We start from the raw sequence: 21,747 nt of genomic DNA on the forward strand, positions 1-21,747 counted from the left end.
ATTGGGTTAGAAATTTATTAAGATAATTGTATTTCTAATAAGATTAGATTTTTTTCTTTCATTGGGTTCAAACCAAATCTAATTTGATTTAGAATCAAATTGGAAATGAAGAGTCCCAGTCAATTGGGACTGTCTCCCTTGCGCAATCCCTAAGTCCCACTCCATTTATTTTAATGCAAAAATAGGTTTTGCATGAGATTTTTGGACGTGAGAAGAGAGGGTGCAAAGAGGGTGGGTGGAAATCATGATGAGTCATGATCCTGATCTCTTTCTTAATTTGAATTCGATCCAAATCAAGGATAAGGAGATAAGAAGGAAAGAGATCCATTTTGTTTGGAAAGAAGGATGGTGCCAAATATTTTTTTCCATGTGCATTTGGGAAATTGGTTGGCATGAGAAAGATCTAATTTCTTTGTCACACCATCATATATTTTTCCAAAATATGGGATGCCCCATATGGTGGTTGGCGTGGAGAAAGTTGGCTCCCCCACTTAACCCTAAACCCTAACACCAATCTATATAAAGGGGGTCCAATAGTTGGACGCCGTATGATGAATACATTTGAAATTTATTTCTTCTCAAAAGTCTCTCCTCCCTTCTTTTCCTCCATTACTTCTTTTTTCTCTCTAGAGCATCTAAAAGATCAAAGAAGAAGAAAAAGATCAGCCTTCAAAAGATCCTTACGAGCTAGCACTCCCGAGGAACCTGATTAGCATCTGTTCTTCGATGGACAATCTGTAGAAGTCAGATTCTTTTGTGCAACTGTGAGCAACCTAAAGAAACTCCTTTCCACGTGATACATTTGTGGAGATCAGCAACCCATGCTTCGATAATGAGTTCTGAACTTGTTAGATCAGGTTTGATTTGATCTAAGGATTAGATCTAGTCTACAGCATCGATATGATCGATGCAGATTTTTAATTTTTAGATCTTAATCTCATATTTAATTATATCATAGGTCTTGACATGGTGATTTAGATTAGATCTTGTGCATGTAATATAGGTTAAATCATTTAATCTATCAAGATCCACTGCAAAATTTTAAAATTACATGCATAGAACTACTAATGTTTCCTTCAGTTAGGCCCAATAACTATTAGGTGAGGATTCCAATGATCGCTTTGCATCTGCTAATGAACGATGGGTCTGACTTAATTAAAAAATATACCAATAACTATTAGGTGAGGCCATAGGACCTAGATATCGAACCCACTTCATCGTGCTTAGTGAAGCAATGGATGAGATGTTGTTCACTCATTGATTTATGCTCACCAATAACTATTAGATGAGGTGTGTATAGACTAGTGGGACCACAGTGTCTATTATATCTCCACGACCCAAAGGTCTTTCTCTTTGATTTTTGGATGGCCCAAAGGTATCTCAAATATCTATCTTTATAAAAAATTTCATAAAAAAACTCATTTTACAGAGAGAGATATGATAGAGTCCTTGTCTAGGTCAAATACCTAGTCAAGGCTTATCCAAACATGGCAAGATAAGGGGCATCCAACTCTTGAGCACCTTTTCCTTATTTTTGTCCATGGACCACCAAAAAAGGGTGCATAATGTGTACCCTGAAAGTCATAAAAATTGCAAAAAAAATTTGGATAAATTGGGTGTAAAATTGAAAGAGTTATGGATTTTTAAAACTCTATCTCATAGAATTTGAAATCCAAATTTATTCCTCTTTGATTTGATCCAAACCACCTTCCATGTAAGAAAGAAGAGAGAAAACCTTTTGTGGACGTGGGAGAGACCTAGGAGAGGGCTTTTGTCACACAAAATAAGAGGGGATTGGCATGGAATAAGAGAGAGGGCATGGGGGGGCTTATGTGGCGCAAGGTGGAATCCTAGTCTTACTAGGATTCTATCTTATGACTTGTTTTAATTTGGTTTCTCAAACCAAATCAAATCAAAATTAGATCAACCTAATTAAAATAGGTCTTAACCCAATTAAAAATATGATTTAATTAAATTAAATTAGATTTAAATCTGATTTAATTTTTTAATCAAATTAGAAATTAGGTTGATCCAATGCTAATTGAACTAGGACTAGTTTTTTTTCTTGCAATTGGCTTATCCAATAAACCAATTAGACTTAATCCAATCAAGTCCAAACTAAATCAAATTAAATCATATTCAATTAGACTTAATCTCAGCCCATTGGCTTAATCAAATTAAGCCAATTAGTAATCAAATTGCTAATCGATCCTCCTGCAACACTTGCACTAGGTTAAATGTCAATCGTATTGATCATTTAACCCTAGAACGATTCTTAATCATTGATCAACCATCCGATCGGATCATGAACTCTAATGTGTGTGACCTCATAGGTCTGAACCTAAGCCGGTAGTATAGAAATAAATTTCTGTACCAATCGAAGTGACCATCTAGCAATGGTACCCGACGACCGGATAGGTCGAATGTGTAGAACAACATCCTTAGAACCCATGCGGATATAGTTTCCATATAATTCATCCCCTTGACCAAAATGATCATAGGACATCTCAGAGTTCAACTGTCAACTTTGATCAGGTTGTCCACATTGTATTTCAAAATATCAAATCCATCTGATGGATTACCCTGGCCAAGGTTTTACTAAATTGAAATACAACGACTCATTCTTCTCCAACTCTTGGAGTGGTCAATCCCATCTCGATCACACTCTGACTTCGTAAGTACTTGACTGTGCCCAGAAGTCTTCCGTCCCTAAATTAAAAATTCAGTTAGTTTAGTACCAAAACACAGTGAGTTGCTTGCAAGTCACTGAGATGATCTCAGGTCTATGGGACACTTATACCTATATCCCATCAAAGACATTCTCAACAGCAGAATGCTTTGGAGTTGGTCACGTTCAATAACGATGTACCCTTACATCTCACCTATATGCCATACCAGTATCTCCACACTCCTTGGTTAAGAGGACAACCAACCTATATGGCCTACAGCGACCTATTCTTGATAGAAGCTGTCGTCCTTATTAACAGCTTATCATTTGATCGTGAATAGTTTTAAGGACTAATCGATAAATCCTCTCTTTATCGAATCTGAATAGTCCTAAGGACTTCATCATAACAATGGAGTTCATTAGAAGATGAAAGCTTATGATAAAAATATCAAATATATTTTATTTATTAACAAATCAATTACAATACTTGATTGCTCAACCATCAACAGCTTGATGATTGGCTTTTGGAACACATTTTCCAACAACTCCCACTTGTCCTAAAGCCACTCGGCATAATATCAAATACCCATCTTCGACTTGTGGTTGTCGAACTCCTTTATCGCCAGGACTTTAATGAAAGGGTCAGCTAGGTTCTTCTTTCTGTCAATCTTCTGAAGGTCGATATCACCTTGATCCACGATCTCCCGGACCAGGTGGAAACGGCGCAAGATGTGCTTCATCCACTGGTGTGCTTTGGGTTCCTTCGCCTGAGCTATGGCACTAGTGCTGTCGCAGTAGAGCAGGACCAGACCATCGAGGGAGGGTGCTACTCCGAGCTCGTTGATGAATTTTTTCAGCCACACAGCTTTCTTTGTGGCATCCGATGCTGCGATGTACTCCGCTTCACAAACAGAGTCTGCCACAGTATGCTGCTTGGAACTCTTCCAGTAGATAGCTCCACCATTCAGAGTAAAGATATAATCCGACACGCTTCTACTGTCATCATGGTCAGATTGAAAGCTGGAGTCTGTGAATCCCATAAGTTTCTGATCTGACTCGTCATAAACCAACCATTGGTCCTAAGTATTTCTCAAATACTTAAGGATGGCTTTAACCACTTTTCAGTGGTTTTCTCCAGGATCAGATTGGTATCTACTCACTACTCCTAGTGAGTATGCCACATCTGGTCTTGTACATGTCATGGCATACATGATAGATCCCATGGCTGAAGCATATGAGACTCTACTCATACGCTCTCTCTCTTCAGGACTTGTCGGACAATCCTTCTTAGAGAGAGAAATTCCATGGCCTATCGGTAGATAGCCCTTCTTGGAATTCTCCATGCTGAACCTCTTCAGCATAGTATCTATGTATGTGGATTGAGATAACCCAAGCATCTTTTTAGATCTATCCCTATAGATCTTCATCCCTAGGATGTAGGATGCTTCACCCAAGTCTTTCATGGAGAACTGCGATGACAACCAAACTTTTATTCCCTATAGTGTAGGGATGTTATTCTCGATTAAGAGAATATCATCCATGTACAAAACAAGGAATACCACAACTGGACCATTTGCCCATTTATAGATGCAGTGCTCTTCTCCATTCTTAATGAAGTCATATATTTTGATCACCTTATCAAAACGCATATTCCAACTCCGAGAAGCTTGCTTCAATCTATAAATAGATCTCTGAAGCTTGCACACCTTGGACTCATCTGTGGATGTAAACCTCTCAGGTTGTATCATATACACCTCTTCAGTCTGCTCTCCATTCAGGAAAGCTATCTTTACATCCATCTGCCAGACTCATAATCCAGATGGGCAGCTATTGCAAGCATTATCTGAATGGATTTGAGCATTGCCACAGGGGAAAATATCTCGTCATAGTCAATACCATAACGTTGACGATATCCCTTGGCAACCAGACGGGCTTTATAGGTCTCCACCTTTCCGTCTGTGCCCCTCTTCCTTTTGAAGACCCATTTATGCCCAATGGGTTTAACCCCTTCAAGTGGGTCAACCAATGTCCATACATCATTGACCTTCATGGACTCCATTTTGAATTTCATGGCTTCAAGCCATTTCTCGAAATCAGATCTCTGTATTGCATCCATATAGGTGATTGGATCCTCATCATTCTCATCGAGTTCGATGGGATCACCGTCCCAGATCAAAAAATCATAGTATCTGTCCGGCTGACGTGGTACTCTACCGGATCGTCTTAATGGTGCAGGTACATTGGGCTCCAAATATGATCCAATCAAATCTGACTCAGGTTCAGCTATTGGTGTTGGTTCTTCTACCTATTGAACTTCATCAAGTTCAACCTTAGAGGCAATGGTTCCTTCACCAAGGAACTCTTTTTCTAAAAAGATTGCCTTAAGGCTGACGAACATCTTTTGTTCATCAGCATGGTAGAAAAAATATCCTTTCATCTCTTTGGGGTACCCAATGAATGTGCATTTGTCAGACGTAGGTCCATGTTTGTCTGTGACTAATCGTTTGACATAGGTCGGGCACCCGCAGACCCTAAGGTGTGAAAGGTCTGGCTTACGCCCTATCCATATCTCATATAGAGTCTTAATTACAAACTTACTTGGAATCCTATTTAACAGATAGCAGACTGATTCGAGTGCATATCTCCAGAAGGATACCGGCAAGCTAGCAAAACCCATCATGGATCGGACCATGTCTAACAGAGTCTGATTTCTCCTTTCAGACACACCATTATGCTGTGGTGTTCGTGGAGGAGTCCATTAGGAGAGAATCCCATTCTCTCCTAGATATGTGAGAAAGTTACTAGAAAGGTATTCCCCTCCATGGTCAGATCGAGGAGTTTTAATACTCTTCTCAGTTTATTTTTCTACTTTACTTCGGAATCGTTTGAACATTTCAAATGAATCCAACTTATGTTTCATCAATAGACATATCCATATCTGGATAGGTCATTCGTAAAAGTTATGAAGTAGAAATATCCACCTCTAGCACTTGTGCTCATGGGCTCGCATACATTAGTATGTACTAGGCCCAAGAGCTCAATAGCTCTCTCACCTTTTTCAGTAAAAGGTAACTTGGTTATTTTATCAAGAAGACAAGACTCACAGGTTGGAAGTGATTCACAATCACTGACTTCAAGGATTCCCTCTTGAGTCAATCTGTTTATTCTGTTCTTGTTTATATGACCTAGCCTATAGTGCCAAAAGTAGATATCTAACACACTATCTAATCTAGGGTGCTTGCCAGTAGAATAGATTCTTATCGGGCTTGATCTTTCTGGTCTGGCCCTACACTGATGTCCCAGCCTGAACTTGCACCTTCTTCACTTTCTTCTTCTTGTTCTTCTTCCCTTTCTTAAAGGGTCGAGAATTAGAAGACGAACCTTCCACTAAGTTCACCGACTCCTTGTGAAGTTGGTGATCCTTCTCAAAGTTCTGAAGCAACCCTAGTAACCCGTGGTAGTTTACTTTAGGATTTGTCATTCTATAATGAGTGAAGAATGGGAGATAAGACTTGGGCAGTGAGTTCAGTATTGCATCTTTCTCAAGCCGCTCATGCAAGGAAAAGTCGAGCTTGCTCAATCGTTCCATCAGCTCGATCATGTACAATACATGATCAGTGACAGAGGCACCATCCCGCATTTTGGCGTTGAAGATGGCACAACTAGTCTTGTGCCTCTCTACATCATCGGGTGTGCCAAAGGCATCCTCCAATACTTGAAGCATGTCCTTTGGCTGAGCCATCTCGAATCTGTGACTGAACTTGTCGCTCATGGCAGCCAGCATGATACAGCGCACCGTGGTCCGATCACTGAGCAACTTCTGGTAAGTGTCTCTAGTTGTTCCACGTGTATTGGCAGCTGGCTCCTCAGGTGCAGGATCCATTATCACATATAGGATCCGTTCATACTCCAGGACTATCTTCAACTTTTTGGTACCAGCTATCGAAGTTGGGTCCCACCAACTTATCATTGTCCAACAATGATCAGAGCGATAGGGAAGTGGTTATATTTGCACAAAGGAGAACCATAATCTAATTAGTAATTGATTCATTAAACCTAAAGATCTAGACTTTAATCAAAAGATTTCTCCCACTATTTTATTCGAATTGGTAGTCTCTACCTCCAATTCGAGGAATTACCCTAATTCCTTAGTGGGTACTAGAATCCACTTAGACTGCACACAAGCCCAACTTTGGTTGGCCAACCCATATACATCTAAGGGTAGGTTCATAACGAATTATTTCTTTAAATAATTTTTAGTAATTTTAATTTTGCCCCAGAAACCTAATCAGTAGGCTTTGGCCTCCACTGTAAGGATCCGGTTAGGTCCAACCATTAATATGACCATACTTGGTACATCTAACCAACGAATGATTAAGCCCAACTTTGGTTGGCTCACCTAACCACCATTAGAGAGACCCTTCCAAGTCATCATATGATGAGTGATAATTCCATTAGTCAATAATCACCAGGCCTTTGGGTCTGCAATGATTATTGAGTTAATGGACTCATTATCAAACACCTTAATGGGAGGCTATGACTCAGTTATCTCAATAACTTTATTATTTTAAGGATCTAATAATTTTAGAAGATTTAAATGATTTAGAGGATTAGGTCAGATGAACCAGCGTATCATGATTCTCCCACTGGCTTCACCAAGTCAGCTTAAGGGAGACCATTAAAAGGGCTGGTCTAGGAGCACCTAAATCAGTCACACTGATGTACCTAGTTGACATGGGTCAGCTCGAATAGTCAAATGATCCGATCAAAATATAATTTCACCAAGAGGCCAGGTAAGTTCGATCAGTGGGAGGGTCGGTCAAAGCTTGCCTTTGACACCATCAGAAATGGCCAAGTAAGCGGGCTCCCAATTAAAAACCATAGGTCTGGTTTACCTTAGACACCAACTGGTTTAATTAATTTCGATTAAATCAACCTAACAGTTCGTGCTAGACCGCTTAGCCAAGAATCAAGTCCATTTGGTTCTCGTTAAAGACATGGACTTGACCAACTACAACTATTGTAATTGATCTAGAAAATCCTTGACCTAATCTAAGACAACAATTGATTAGATTTAGTCAATTCTCTAATTAAGTCCATCTTTAAACTAACCATAGGTCTAACCCAATTAATGGACCTAATTCCCACTAACCCATTAACCCAATGTGTTATGGTTTGTGTCTTAGGTTCTTCAATTCACAATCCTAGAACCTATTCAAAACAACTTCTTAATTCTTAATTAAGTTTTGGGCTGAGGGTTGGGTTCGGCTTTCAAAAAAATAATTTTCATATTTATAAAATAATTTTATAATATGATTCTACCAACCATATTATATGTTTGATTCATAATCAAGATGCAAGTGAAAGAAACATGAAACTACTTTAGATCTAATCTAAACAGGTTCATGTAATTGAAACAATTTCAACTTTAAATAATTTTTTTGCACAAAAATTATTAACAAAAAAATTTTATTTTAGATTTAAATATCTTTTAAATCTAATAAATTATAAATTTAATCTAGATCATATCTAACAAATTTATGATTAAAGACAGATCTACACGAACTAGGACAACCTTTGCACTGTAAGGGATAAACCTTACAGCAGGATAACCTTGCAGTTCATGATTGATCTAAAATTTTAATTTCATATTTAATAATTAGATTACTAATTAGATCTAATCTAAAAAATAATCTAAGCATGTATAAATAATCATGTAATGAAGAACCTAGGCTCTGATACCAATTGAAGGAACCAGATCTAGGGTTTTAGGGTTAGATCTTGAAATTTTTTCAAGATCATACAGCGGAAGACTAAAATAAATCAAAATTTATTTTCTAAAATCAAAGAATCTCTAGATCTAAGATCCTATTACATGATTATTACATAGCATTAAATCAAAAATTAAAATATATATAGCATGAACTACATGTTGATCATATCAACATGTTTCTATACTACATCTAATGTATGTATTAAATAATAGATCAGATCTATTACCTTGCAAGTTAGACATTCTAACCTCACTGATCCAGACTTGAGGATGATGTTGCAAGCCATACACATGTACGGCCTCTAGGAGTCATCCACACGAGCCCACGAATCTCGACCAGAAGTCCTGCTTCAGGAAATCAGCACAGTATGCTAGTACTGCGCTGATCATTCTTTGATGGTTGATCAGGTACCTCCTTCATCTTGATTTGAGCTATTCTAAAGATGAAAAGTAGGAAGAGTTTTAGATCTGAGATGCTCTCAGAAAACTCAAGATGGAGGAAGGAAAGAGATGAAAACAAACAACCCTAGAAGAAGACCCTCTTCTTCTTCTCGTTTCTCTCTCTAAACACCCAATCTTGTATCTATTATATCTCCACTACCCAAAGGTTTTTCTCTTTGATTTTTCGATGGCCCAAAGGTATCCCAAATCTCTATCTTTATCAAAAATCTTATGAAGAAACTCATTTTATAGAGAGAGATATGATAGAGTCCTTGTCTAGGTCAAATACCTAGTCAAGGCTTATCCAAACATGGCAAGATAAGGGGCACCCAACTCTTGAGCACCTCCTCCTTATTTTTATACATAGACTACCAGAAAAGGGTGCATAATATGTACCCTAAAAGCCACAAAAATTGCAAAAAAAATTTGGATAAATTCAGTGTAAAATTGAAAGAGTTATAGATTTTTAAAACTCTATCTCATAGAATTCGAAATCCAAACTTATTCCTCTTTGATTTGATCCAAACCACCTTCCATGTAAGAAAGAAGAGAGAAAACCTTTTGTGGATGTGGGAGAGACTTGGGAGAGGGCTTTTGTCACATAAAATAAGAGGAGATTGGCATGGAATAAGAGAGAGGACATTGGGGGGGCTTATATGGCGCAAGGTGGAATCCTAGTCTTACTAGGATTCTATCTTATGACTTGTTTTAATTTGATTTCTCAAACCAAATCAAACCAAAATTAGATCAACTCAATTAAAATAGGTCTTAACCTAATTAAAAATTTGATTTAATCAGATTAAATAGATTTAAATCTGATTTAATTTTCTAATCAAATTAGAAATTAGGTTGATCCAATCCTAATTGAACTAGGACTAGTTTTTTTTCTTGCAATTGGCTTATCCAATAAACCAATTGGACTTGATCCAATCAAGCCCAAACTAAATCTAATTAAATCATATTCAATTAGACTTAATCTCAGCCCATTGGCTTAATCATATTAAGCCAATTAGCAATCAAATTGCTAATCGATCCTCCTACAACACTTGCACTAGGTTAAATGTCAATCGTATTGATCATTTAACCCTAGAATGATTCTTAATCATTGATTAACCATCCGATTGGATCATGAACTCTACTGTGTGTGACCTCATAGGTCCAAACCTAAGCCGATAGCATAGAAATAAATTTTTGTACCAATAGAAGTGATCATTTAGCAATGGTACCCGATGACCGGATAGGTCGAATGTGTAGAACAACATCCTTAGAACCCATGCGGATATAGTTTCCATATAATTTATCCCCTTGACCAAAATGATCATAGGACATCTCAGAGTTCAACTGTCAACTTTGATCAAGTTGTCCACATTGTATTTCAAAATATCAAATCCATCTGATGGATTACCCTGGCCAAGGTTTTACTAAATTGAAATACAACGACTCATTCTTCTCCAACTCTTGGAGTGGTCAATCCCATCTCGATCACACTCTGACTTCGTAAGTACTTGACTGTTCCCAGAAGCCTTCCATCCCTGAATTAAAAATTTAGTTAGTTTAGTACCAAAGCACAGTGAGTTGCTTGCAAGTCACTGAGACGATCTCAGGTCTAAGGGACACTTATACCTATATCCCATCAAAGATATTCTCAACAACAGAATGCTCTGGAGTTGGTCACGTTCAATAACGATGTACCCTTACATCTCACCTGTATGCCATACCAGTGTCTCCACACTCCTTGGTTAAGAGGACAACCAACCCATATAGCCTACAGTGACCTATGCTTGATAGAAGCTGTCACCCTTATTAACAGCTTATCATTTGGTCGTGAATAGTTTTAAGGACTAATCGATAAATCCTCTGTTGCCCAGCTATGCAACCCAAGAGGGGGGGTGAATTGGGTTTCTAAAAATTTTAAGCCCAACAAATAACTTATGAAGAACAAAACAATGGCTTTAAATCAATATTAATTACCTAAAGTAGTATTGCAAGGATATAATAAAGAAATAAGATAAAGCGATAAAGCACACCACAAACACAAGGATTTATAGTGGTTCGGTGCTAACCTTGCACCTACATCCACTCCCCAAGATCCCACTTGGGAATTTCAATCCACTATCCTTTGTATTCAACCCGAATACAAAACGTCGGAAACTCCGACACTAGCTATCCCAAGCTAGAATACAAGACGTCGGAAACTCCGACCCTAGCTATCCCAAGCTAGAACACTTGTTTCCCGGGTACAAGCAAACCCAAAATACTCTGATTTCAGGTTCGGATCAACCTTTCCTTGTTTTGGAAATCCTCCAAAAACAAGAGCAAAAACTCACAAAGAGTAAGAATATTTAGAGCACAGATTAATACAATAACAGCTCCTTAAATGAGCAAATATAACAATAAAAGCTTTACTCAAATGAAGAACCCCTTTTTCAGATTTTCTCAAGATGAAGGAACGGTTGAACGCTTGAGAAGAGGTTGATTGTTGATTGAAGATCTCTTGAAAGCTTTGAACGATCTCTAGATCAAGGTTGAAACGATAGGCGTGAAGAATTCTCTCCTTGAAAGATCTTCCTTTTCTCTTTCACAATCTCTCTGGTACATTGTGGATCCTCTCTCTTTTTCTCTATGGATATTTCGTTGATCTCAGACTTTTTCTTGCAAATTTCGAATCCTCTCTTCTGTTCTTCTCTTTTTCCTCTCTTTCTCTTCACATTTGATTTCACGTTTGATCCGCTATTTAATCTGCAATTTCTTTCATCATTTAAAGCATTTTGTAGCATTAGAAGCAAGAGAAAACAATTTAGGCAGATAAAGAGCCGTTAGAGGATTTTTAGGAAGCATAAATGGCAATTAAAACGGGCAAAAAAATAGCCGTTGCTGACATTTCCCGTCGCAGGGGTCGACTCATGAGTCGACTCATGCTTCAGGGGACTCATGAGTCGACCTCTGTTGCAAAAACCAGAGAATGCTTTTCTGAAATTTCTTGGCTCAAATTAGCAGGGGTCGACTCATGAGTCGACTCATGCCTTGTGGGTCGACTCATGAGTCGACTCACAGGTCGTGCCAAGCCAGAAAACTAGCATGCCAAGGAGAATTTTTGCGTGCCAATCAGCTCACAGTGCCATGAGTTGACTCATGAGTCGACTCATGCACTTCAAACCTTCATAACTTCAAAAATATAAGTCCAAACACAATGAAATTTTCACCAATAAATTTCAAATCATTTGTTCTACCAAATAGTACTATCAAATCAGGATTTTAGTGAAATTACGATTTTGCCCTTGAAGAGCATAAGGACTTTTTCATTTTAAAATTTTGTATCCCTTCAATCTGCTTTGTAATCATCAAAATCAATCTAGGAGCAACAATCTCCCCCGTTTTGATGATGACAAAATATATGAACAAAAATATTTATGTTAATGCATTAATTTCAAAAGAATCCATTATAGGTGTATATGCTTGAAAAGAGTATGATTCTTTTGGCATGTAATATAAATGCAAAAATAGTTTGTCCATTTTCTTAAAGATTTGAAAAGGGTATTAGATCATTTTGAGTTCAAGATATATCAGAGCAAGAGAAGATAAATAACTTTTTCTATGTATCAGAGCAAAAATAATTTTTACAATGATATCAGAAAAGATTTTATAATGTATCAGAGCAAGAAAATTTTTAATGTATCAGAGAAAATTTCATACAGTATCAGAGCAAATGTTATAATATATTAGAAAAACCTTCACACTGTATCGGATCAAATGTTATCATGTATCAGATCAAGTTGAAAGAAATTGTAGGATGTATCAGAGTAAAACAAATTTCTTATTGATGTATCAAGGTGAGTAAAATTTCAAAAGCAAGTTTGAATATCAGAGCTTATATATAAAAAAAATACTTATTTGCATTGTACTCATGATTTTGCTTTTGATGGATAACTTTTTGTTAAAGTTCTGTCTGATACCAAATTTTGATACCAAAATTTCTCAAAGTTTTGTTTAATCTTTCAATCCTTGTTTTTGACTAATTTCTCTAATATTTGTTCAATTTCTTCAATATTTGTATTAATTTAATTTCTCCCCCTTTTTCTCATAATTTAGGGTTTTGCTTTTTGTCTAATTTCAATTTTTGTTTAATTTTAATTTCTCCCCCTTTTTGACATCATCAAACATAGTTAACTCTTTCTTTTCTTTTTCTGAAATATTCTTTAATTTCTTCCTCTTTAGAGTTTTTCACAGATGTTTGCTCCCCCTTAATATAGCAATTATCAATAGCAAACAACAACAAGGAGAAGATAATATTTCAATAGATGTATCAGAGATTGAAATATAATCATTACAAAGATATAGGTAAAAGATGATTTCATTAATATCATAATTATTTCAATACATAAAATTCAACCAGCTAAATGTCAATACATGGCCCCAAGATATAGATCCTAGAACAAGATACTAACTCCTAAGATCTAGATAAGTCAATGATCAGAGTCATCAGATATAGTATGAGAAGATGATGGATCAGAAGTGCGTCCTCTACCCCGTCTGCCTCTGCCACGAGTAGGAGAACGAGATGAACTGGGAGGCTGAGAACACTGAGATACTAGGGCTGATACCATGAGTCTGATAGAATCAAGTACGTTCAGTGCTCTGGAAACAGATTGAAGTAGAGCAGTGAACTGGGTGGTAGCATGCTCACTCGATCCTCTGATCTCTTTCCTCAGTAGCTCATATCCACCTTCTAATGCTCCTCAGAGCCTTCCAGCCTCTGCAGTGAGGTCTGTGACCTCAATAGTAGACTCCTGTGGCTGGGGATGGGCCAATGCAAGAACTTGCCCCTGTAAGTCAAGAACTCTGCCAGTAAGTCTCCAGACTGTATCCTCAAGCTGCTGTATCCTGACGGACTGATCTAAAATCATCTGAAATACAGTGGAGATGTGGGGAGTAATGGTCTGATCAGAAGAAGTAGCTCCAGGTGCAAAAGAAGTACTACTCCATTGGCTAGACAACAAAGAAGCCACACGCTGAGATATATGCTCGATCTGATCATCAGCCAGTCTGAACTCTGATGGAGGTGCTCTGCTCTCTGGCTGATACACTGGTGTGGGCATCCTAGTAAACTCAGAAGGGCCAGCCTCAGTATCAGGAATGAACTGGATATCTGGTGAAGCTGCCCTGAAATCATGTACAGGAGAAGATGGACCTTCTTCTTCTACTCTGCCTTCAGTTCTGTCTTCAGCTCTTTCCTCAGCTCTCTCCTCAGCTCTTTCTTCAGAGCCCTTGATCCAACCACCAACAGTCTTTGTAATTCCCATTCGGTGCAGGCTGTGTTGGTTGAAAGTGTCCACATGTGAGAGCTTGGTAGGTGTCTCCCCCTCACAGCTAACTCCAAACCTCCTAAAAACTCTAGTAAGGGCCATACCATAAGGCAAGTGTGCCTTGGATCTGTTCAAATTTTCTCTCATGGCCTCTATCATAAGTGTAGGGAGGTTTAGGGGGGTCTGAGTGATGATATGAAACATGACACATACATCTCTGCCAGATAGTAAGTCATGTCTACCACTCCTAGGAAAGAATAGTTTTGTCACAATCTGATGCAGGACCCTCATCTCAATGGACAGTAGCTTTGCTTCCAATCTGTTTAAACTTCCTGAAAAATCTTCTCCTAAGATAATTCTGATCCCTTCTTCTTTAATTGGGAGTTCCATATATGAGTATCCTTCACTAGGCAACTGAAGTATCTCTCCCAATATCCTAGAATCCAAACAGATGACAATCCCCTTTACAGTTGAAGTCACAGACCCGTTTCCATAATTTAGGTTCTGGTAGAACTCTCTGACTAGATCAACAAAGGTGACTTCCTTAAGAGAGCAATAAAGTTCCCATCCTTGATTTTTGATCTTGGTAGCAAAAGTAAAGCCTTCTTTCTCAAAGAACCGAAAATCTATATTTTTTTCGGTTTCTACTTTTCTATCAGAAAGAAGATTTACACTGGGGCTTATGGAGGATTGAGAGGGACCTTGAGCAGGTACTGAAACTGGATTGAGAACAGTGGAAGACTGAGCATGCCTTTTCTTTCGAACAATTTCCTCAGGCTCTCGGATTGATTTCCTCCTTTGGGGAAGTTTCATCTTTGGAGCCATATCCAATAAGGTAGCAGACAAGAAGACTTGAATTCAGTGGAGGAGGGATCACAAAAGAGTAAAGAAGAATTTTGGTGGAGAAAAGAAGTAGATTTTGAATGAACGGTGAAGTTCTAGGGCACGTTCCACCCGCGCCTATCACTGCGAGAAAGCACAGAAAAATCCTTTTCAAGGAGGCGATTTTTGGTGGAGAGAAGGAGGGAGAATTGCCTCGAAATTGATCCTTGGATTTGGAGCAAAACAAAAGTTTGAGAGGATGGCTTTCGGAAGGAAGACGACGAGAAGATGAGTCGTCTCATAAACAAGGTTTCCCGTTTTAAAAAAAATGAACCCGATGGAAGTTGGTGGGATTTACAAGTTTGCCATTGAGTCGACTCATGGGGGTCGACTCATGAAGTTCAGAAATTCAGAAAAAAATGCAAATAAATTCCAGAAAAATTTGAAATTTTGGGAGAAGGAATTTTGCTCAATGATAAGTTTTTAGAGAGATAAACCTGAGCTTTTGGGACCAGGATAGATGTTGAAAATTGAGCTCTAAGAGTTTTTGACATCTATTCTTTGGAAATTGAGAAATTTCAGACAAATGGATCTAGAATTCCTAGATTTCTCCTAATTTCACAGAATCTTTCCTCACTAAGGGCCTTTGTAAAGATATCAGCTAATTGATTTTCAGTGCAAACATATTCAAGAATTATATTTTTGTTTTGAACATGTTCTCTTATAAAATGATATCTTATTTCAATATGTTTGGATCTTGAGTGTTGTATTGGATTTTTAGATAGATTTATGGTACTTGTATTGTCACATTTTATTGGAGTTTCATTAATTTTGATTCCAAAATCTTCGAGTTGTTGCTTAATCCACAAGATTTGAGCACAACAACTTCCGGCTGCAATGTATTCGGCCTCAGCCGTAGACAGTGCCACCGAATTTTGTTTCTTGCTAAACCATGAGATTAGGTTAACTCCAAGAAATTGGCAAGTTTCACTTGTGCTTTTTCTATCTAATTTACATCCAGCAAAATCAGCATCAGAATATCCTAACAAATTAATTTGTGAGTCCTTAGAGTACCATAACCCTATAGTTTGTGTACCATTTAAGTATCTAAGGATTCTTTTAACAGCATTCAAATGAGATTCCTTAGGATTAGATTGATATCTTGCACATAAGCAAACACTAAACATGATATCAGGCCTACTTGCAGTTAGATATAATAATGAGCCAATCATACCTCTTTAGTATTTTAAGTCTACGCTTTTACCTTCATCATCCTTGTCAAGCTTACTTGAGGGACTCATTGGTGTGCCAATAGGTTTGCAGTTCTCCATTCCAAATCTTTTGAGTAGTTCCTTGGTGTACTTGCTTTGGGTGATGGAGATTCTCTCTTTTGATTGTTTGATTTGGAGTCCGAGGAAGAAGGTGAGTTCTCCCATCATGCTCATCTCGAACTCTCCCTGCATAAGCTTAGCAAAGTCTTGACAAAGGGATTCATTAGTAGACCCAAAAATTATGTCATCAACGTAAATTTGTATAATTAGCATATCATTTTGGTTTCTTTTAATAAATAGGGTTGTATCTACATTGCCTCTTGAGAAACCATTATTTAGTAAAAATTTGCTTAGCCTTTCATACCATGCTCTAGGTGCTTGTTTTAGACCATATAAAGCTTTATTTAATCTAAAGACATGATTGGGAAAAGCATGATTTTCAAATCCAGGGGGTTATTCTACATATACTTCTTCAGAAATATATTCATTTAAAAATGCACTTTTAACATCCATTTGAAATAGTTTGAATTTCATAAAGCAAGCATAAGCGAGTAGAAGTCTAATGGCTTCTAATCTAGCAACAGGTGCAAAGGTTTCATCAAAATCAATTCCTTCTTCTTGATTATATCCCTTAGCAACCAGTCTTGCTTTATTTCTAATTACATTTCCATGCTCATCTAACTTATTTCTAAAGACCCATTTTGTGCCAATTATTGAATAATCTTTAGGTCTTTTCACTAAGGTCCAAACATTATTTCTTTCAAATTGACTGAGTTCTTCTTGCATAGCATTAATCCAGTTATGATTATTTTCAGCTTCTTCAAAAGTTTTAGGTTCAAGTTGAGATACAAAAGCACAATGATTAAGTACATCTCTAAGTGAAGAACGTGTTTTTACCCCGTGCATAGGATCACCGATAATTAATTCCTTAGGGTGGTTGTGAACATACCTCCATTCCTTGGGTAAGTCATTTGTACCTTGAGGTTGTTCTTGAATTTCTTCACCTTTCTCATTTTGTTCATCTTCTTGATCCTTGTCTTCTGGAGTTGCTGAATCTTTCAGAGTGATCTCCTTCATACCTTCTATTAGTGGATCTGCATCATCAACACCCTCATTCTTCCTTGAAGGAGGATCGTTAGATTCATCAAAGACAACATGTATGGACTCCTCAACTACTAAGGTTCTTTTGTTGAACACTCTAAATGCTTTACTAGTGGAGGAGTAACCTAGAAGGATTGCTTCATCTAATTTTGCATCAAATTTACCAAGTTTTTCTTTGCCATTATTTAATACAAAACATCGGCAACCAAAAACATGAAAATAGGCAATATTTGGTTTTCTTCCTTTCCAAAGTTCATAGGGGGTTTTCTTTAAAAATTATCTTATTAAAGCATGATTTAAAATGTAACATGCTGTGTTAATAGCTTCCGCCCAAAAATATTTTGGAAGGTTGCTTTCACAGAGTATGGTACGGGCCAATTCTTCTAAGGTTCTATTTTTCCTTTCAACTACCCCATTCTGTTGGGGTGTCCTAGGAGCAGAGAAGTTGTGGCCAATTCTATTTTCATCACAAAAATTTTCAAAGTCATGATTTTCAAATTCTGTTCCATGATCACTTCTAATATTTTGAATTGAAAACCCTTTTTCATTAGTGACTTTTCGATGAAATTTTGTGAAAATTTGAAAAGTTTCATTTTTGTGAGCTAAAAAGAAAATCCAAGTAAAACGAGAGTAATCATCAATTATTACAAATTCATATCGTTTTCCTCCTAGACTAGTGGTTTTAGTTGGTCCAAATAAATCCATATGTAAGAGCTCTAAAGGTCTAGAAGTTGAAATAGTATTTTTGGATTTAAATGATACTCTAGTTTGTTTACCTAATTGGCATGCATTACAAATTCTATCCTTTTCAAAATTCAATTTTGGAAAACCGAGAACTAAATCCTTTTTGATTAATTTTGAAAGAGAATGCATGCTAATATGTGCAAGCTACGATGCCACAGCCAACTAGTCTCATTTATTTTAGCATTTAAGGAAACTAGGCATTGCATGTCTAATTTAGTTAAATCATTCAAGTCTACCATATAAACATTGCCATGCCTATGTCCTATAAATTTAATGCCATCGTTAATAGGACTCGTCACAATGCATACAGTTGATTCAAAACTTACTTTATACCCTTTATCACAGAATTGACTAATGCTGAGTAAGTTATGCTTTAAACCTTTAACATTCTCAATGTATTTGAAGGGAGTGATACCAATGTTACCTATCCCGATGATCTTTCCTTTGCCATTATCTCCAAAGGTGACCATCCCTCCATCCTTAGCATCAAGCGTGATGAATTGTGATTCATCACCAGTCATGTGTCTCGAGCATCCGCTGTCAAGATACCATTTCCTGTTTTCTTCTTGGGATGCTAGACACACCTGCAAGCACAGATCAAGTTTCTGTCCTAGGTACCCAAGCTTTCTTGGGTCCTTTCAGGTTAGTCAGAATGGTTCCTTTTGGAACCCATATTTTCTTTGTGTTTGCATATTTGTTAATAAGACATGTGTATGATTTATGTCCTATTCTTCCACATTTAAAACAAGTAATATTTGTAGGCTTTTTGCTTGAATAATTTGCATAAATATCCTTCAAAAATTTTTGTTTCTTCAGGGGTTTATAACCAAGTCCAGCCTTATCATATATAGCTTTCTGATTATCAAGGATCATATTTAGCTTGTTTGAACTTAAGGTGAACTTATCTACTATAGATTTCAGCCTGTTAATTTCATCCTTAAAGTTTTGATTTTCTTGAATCAATGTGAATTTTTCAATTGAAAGAATTTCAGCTTGTTTCACTAAGGACTGATTTTCCAATTTCAGCTCTTTGTTTTTCTTCCCTAGTTTCTTTAATTCATCAATTGAATCATAGAATACTTCATGCAATTCTTCAAAAGTAAATTCACTAGTGGATTCAGAAGTTACCTCATTTTCATGTGCCATCAGGCACAGATTGGCTTGTTCGGTTGAGGTTTCCTCGTCGGAGCTTGAGTCATCACTCGCACTCCAGGTCGCCATCATTGCCTTCTTTTTGAATTTCTTTGGACCTTTCTTCAATTGAGGACATTCGGATATGAAATGTCCTGGCTTCTTGCACTCGTAGCATATAGGGGTTTGATCTTTCTCCTTTTCTATGCTTTGATCCCCTTTTGTGAATTTCTTTCTCATCCCCTGTTTCCTTTTTCTTAGAAACTTCTTGAATTTTCGGGTGATGAGAGCCATCTCCTCATCCTGATCTTCATCTTCAGAGTCATCTGTTTCATAATCAGATGAAGTTGTGAATTTGAGGGCAATGGTTCTTTTCTTTTTGATTTCATCCTCTTGATGTTGCATCATGCTAAGTTCATGAGTCATCAAGGATCCAAGAAGCTCTTCTAGAGGTAGAGTGTTCCAGTCCTTTGCTTCTTGGATGGCAGTCACCTTGGCTTCCCAAGTTCTTGGCAGTGACCTGAGAATCTTCCTTACAAGTTCACTGTTAGTATAAGATTTGCCAAGACTCTTTAAACCATTGATTATATCAGTAAAACGAGTAAACATAGCAGTTATGGACTCATCATGCTCTATTTTGAACAATTCATATTTATGTACAAGCATGTTTATTTTAGACTCTTTTATTTGATTTGTTCCCTCATGGGTGACTTCTAACCTATTCCATATTTCTTTAGCAGATGCACAAGTAGAAATGCGATTAAATTCACTAGCATCTAGTGCACAATAAAGAACATTCATAGCTTTGGCATTTAATTGTGCCAATTTCTTGTCAACCTCATCCCATTCTTTCTCGGATTTGGTTGACTCCTCACCATCTATAATCTTGGTGGGTGTGTGAGGACCATTCACTATGATACTCCACATATCATAGTCGAGTGCTTGTATAAAAATCTTTATCCGAGCTTTCCAATAGGTGTAATTAGACCCATTGAAAAGTGGAGGTCGGTTTGTTGATTGCCCCTCAGCTAGAGAAGTTCCATCATGGGTTGCCATAGATCTTTGGCTCTTTGATTGTTAGATCAAAGAAGGGCTAGAGCACTGGCTCTGATACCACTTGTTGCCCAGATATGCAACCCAAGAGGGGGGGTGAATTAGGTTTCTAAAAATTTTAAGCCCAACAAATAACTTATGAAGAACAAAACAATGGCTTTAAATCAATATTAATTACCTAAAGTAGTATTGCAAGGATATAATAAAGAAATAAGATAAAGCGATAAAGCACACCACAAACACAAGGATTTATAGTGGTTCGGTGCTAACCTTGCACCTACATCCACTCCCCAAGATCCCACTTGAGAATTTCAATCCACTATCCTTTGTATTCAACCCGAATACAAAACGTCGGAAACTCAGACACTAGCTATCCCAAGCTAGAATACAAGACGTCGGAAACTCCGACCCTAGCTATCCCAAGCTAGAACACTTGTTTCCCGGGTACAAGCAAACCCAAAACACTCCGATTTCAGGTTCAGATCAACCTTTCTTTGTTTTGGAAATCCTCCAAAAATAAGAGCAAAAACTCACAAAGAGTAAGAATATTTAGAGCACAGATTAATACAATAACAGCTCCTTAAATGAGCAAATATAACAATAAAAGCTTTACTCAAATGAAGAACCCCTTTTTCAGATTTTCTCAAGATGAAGGAACGGTTGAACGCTTGAGAAGAGGTTGATTGTTGATTGAAGATCTCTTGAAAGCTTTGAACGATCTCTAGATCAAGGTTGAAACGATAGGCGTGAAGAATTCTCTCCTTGAAAGATCTTCCTTTTCTCTTTCACAATCTCTTTGGTATATTGTGGATCCTCTCTCTTTTTCTCTATGGATATTTCATTGATCTCAGGCTTTTTCTTGCAAATTTCGGATCCTCTCTTCTGTTCTTCTCTTTTTCCTCTCTTTCTCTTCACATTTGATTTCACGTTTGATCCGCTATTTAATCTGCAATTTCTTTCATCATTTAAAGCATTTTGTAGCATTAGAAGCAAGAGAAAACAATTTAGGCAGATAAAGAGCCGTTAGAGGATTTTTAGGAAGCATAAATGGCAATTAAAATGGGCAAAAAAATAGCCATTGCTGACATTTCCCGTCGCAGGGGTCGACTCATGAGTCGACTCATGCTTCAGGGGTCGACTCATGAGTCGACCTCTGTTGCAAAAACCAGAGAATGCTTTTCTGGAATTTCTTGGCTCAAATTAGCAGGGGTCGACTCATGAGTCGACTCATGCCTTGTGGGTCGACTCATGAGTCGACTCACAGGTCGTGCCAAGCTAGAAAACTAGCGTGCCAAGGAGAATTTTTGCGTGCCAATCAGCTCACAGTGCCATGAGTTGACTCATGAGTCGACTCATGCACTTCAAACCTTCATAACTTCAAAAATATAAGTCCAAACACAATAAAATTTTCACCAATAGATTTCAAATCATTTGTTCTAC

The sequence above is a fragment of the Elaeis guineensis genome, chromosome 6 (genome assembly GCF_000442705.2).
Source record: "Elaeis guineensis isolate ETL-2024a chromosome 6, EG11, whole genome shotgun sequence".
Taxonomy (NCBI): domain Eukaryota; kingdom Viridiplantae; phylum Streptophyta; class Magnoliopsida; order Arecales; family Arecaceae; genus Elaeis; species Elaeis guineensis.